General features: G+C 46.1%; 1 non-coding gene across 1 annotated transcript; it reads right to left on the bottom strand.

The window, feature by feature from the left end:
- Window positions 1–2,157: 2,157 nt before the first annotated feature.
- Window positions 2,158–2,240, bottom strand: trnal-cag (transfer RNA leucine (anticodon CAG)). The gene has a single exon. It is a non-coding gene; the product is annotated as a tRNA-Leu (tRNA).
- Window positions 2,241–2,835: the final 595 nt, after the last annotated feature.

Genomic DNA, 2,835 nt, shown 5'->3' with positions numbered 1-2,835 from the left:
CGGCTGGAAGCGGCGGATAGTGACCCCGAACTGGTCACCTCCACACTGACAGACACAACACGGTCACACTCTGCTTCACTGAGATTAATGCTGAGAGCGGTTTCTGGGTCCAATGCAACAGTGAACACGTTTCATTTGAAGGAATTGTGGGTGGTTAAGGTGTTTTGAAAGTCCTGATTTTTTATAGTGCATCCATCCTAAATGCTTTGGGATTTTCCTGGAGTGATACCTAGTATCCCACTTTGGGAAAGATTAAAGTTAATTGGAACGTGATGACCAGGTCATGAGGATAACTCCTTGAAATTGTTACGCGCTGCCAGCTTAACAACACCTAAACACTTGATACTTTTGTTCACAAATGAATTATAAACCAAATTTCCGCCCCGATGTAAATGCAGAATATTCAGTATTTTAACCGGAGTGGGAAACAGGTTAGTCACAAATATTCAGTGAGTTGCCGGAAAACAGGATTTAGAAACTGCTTGTTCCAACGTTCATACAGTAATCTGCTTTGATCTCTCTTCCTCTTATTTCCCAGGATGATGTTTGAATTCTGACCCAGTGATGTTCCCCCTGTCCTTTCAAAATCTCGGTGTTCGTGTTTCGAGCATCAATTGTTAAATAGAATAGAGCCCAGCTCTTCCAGTAGCGGCACACTGGGGAGAGTTTCTCATTGTGTGTGGTAACTCCCACAAGGTCTCTTCTTCGACGGTCGGAGAAAGGAAAACCTGTCATTGTTAAAGCCTTTGCAGATAGTCCACTGTAAAAGGAGAGACCATTTTAACCTGAAATTCCAGATTTGGCCCTGTTATAAAGCAAGCGCCCAACTGCCCAGATGAAATCCAACGAAGTCAGGTTCTGCTGGGATTTGGACCCAGGATCTCCTGTTTACTCGGCAGGTGTTTTAACCAATTAAACCACAGAACCTAACGATGCTCAATTACCCGCAAGGAATTGCTAGAAACCCCTCGCAGATCTGGTAGTATTTTGAAGAGTGAAACAGTTTAAATTTCAGGGCGCGAACTTGCACCAAAAAGACCTGAAACGTGAATCTGTTTCACTCTCCACAGATGTTACCAGATGTGTTGAGCATTTGCAGCATTTTCTGGCGTTGTTTCAGATTTCCAGCATCCGCAGTATTTTGCTTTTGTACCAAAGGACAATGAGCTGCCTTTCCTGCACTGAGGGTTATTGCAGGACAAAACAAAAACCTTTAAAGATGCTGACCAGAGTCAGTCTGCTCAGCTTTCAGAAAGATTTCAAGTGATGATGTGAATCTGCACCACTGAATATCAAGGCCATCACGGTTTAGACAGCTGTAATGAACAGCTCCTGTTACAGCTTTAGATCAGACAGTGGAGGATTATCACAGGCGCTCTGTCAGACTGCATGTTCCTTCAGACAGGTTTCCAACTGGACACATGGAATGAGCGGCTCTGAACATTAGTGGTTGAGGTGGAGATTTCTCATTGGCTGAACTGGAGTTCCAGTTCCATTCCCAGACATCTGCCTTTCTCTTTCTAAATCTATCTCTGTCCTCTTGCTCATTTACACTTTTCATTGTTTCATCATTAGCGGCCACGTCTTCAGCTGTCTGAGCCTTTAGCTCTGCAATTCCTTCTAGAAACGTCCCCAGTTCAATCTCCCCATTAACGTCCCCTTAAAATCTATCAGTTTTACGAAGGTTTTGTTCAGTTGTCCAAATATGTGACTCGATGTCGAATGTTGCTTGATAAAGCTCCTTTGAAGCGCTTTGGGGAGTTTTATTAAATCTCGGAGCTGTTGCTGAAATCGATCAGTGAAATGAGCTGTGTTCCGGTGACCAAGAGCTTTTGTTTTATTCTTTCACGGGATGTGGGCGTCGATGGCTCGGCCAGCATTTATTACCCAACCGAAATTGTCCCTGAGAAGCTGGCAATGAGCTGCCATCTTGAACCGCTACAGTCCATGCGTTGTAGGTACACCCACAGAGCTGTTAGGGAGGGGGTTCCAGGGTTTTGCCCCAGCGACTGTGAAGGGACGGCGATCCAGTTCCAAGTCAGGATGGTTTGTGGCTCGGAGGGGAGCTTGCTGCTGGTGGTGTTCTCATGCATCTGCTGCCCTTTTCCTTCCAAGTGCTGGAGGCCTCGGGTTTGGAAGTTGCTGAAGGAAAATTAGTGTCAGGAGTGGGATTCGGACCCACGCCTCCAGAGGAGACTGCGACCTGAACGCAGCGCCTTAGACCGCTCGGCCATCCTGACGCTTCTTTGCCAGCTGCTCGGCCACTAAATCCATTGCATTCGGTACAAATGGTTCTGAGTTCCACATTCATCGTCACTGCTTTAAAACACTCGATGTGATTTTCCTTTTTTCAGCACCTGTTCCTGTATCTGAGTCTTATCCTTCCCCAAGCCGCAGGGGGGTGAGGAGCTCCTCTCTTCTGCCCTGCTCACCTTCATTGCTTTCCATTTCTCTCCTGGTGTTTGACAAGGTGTTTACTAAAACCCGCTTTCACAGCCATATTTCCACCGATGCTGCCAGACCTGCTGAGTTTTTCCAGGTAATTCTGTTTTTGTCATTGCTGCATTGCTCTGTTTTCTCAAATCAACAAAGACCCAATTCCCGCCCGACCTGTTCCTCACACGAAGGTGTTCAGAGTGTAAGGTCTGAGCGACGTGAAGTGTCCAATTTGAGAGTTACATCCTGGATTAGTAAGTTGGCGGATGACACAAAGATTGGCCGAGTGGTTAACAGTGAGGTTGAGTGGCTTGGGCTACAGGAAGATATAAACGGGATGGTCAAATGGGCACATAAGTGGCAGATGGGATTTAACCCTGAAAAGTGTGAGGTGATACA

This window comes from Cetorhinus maximus, chromosome 31 (genome assembly GCF_964194155.1).
Source record: "Cetorhinus maximus chromosome 31, sCetMax3.hap1.1, whole genome shotgun sequence".
NCBI lineage: Eukaryota > Metazoa > Chordata > Chondrichthyes > Lamniformes > Cetorhinidae > Cetorhinus > Cetorhinus maximus.
This window is presented reverse-complemented; position numbering and strand designations above follow the sequence as displayed.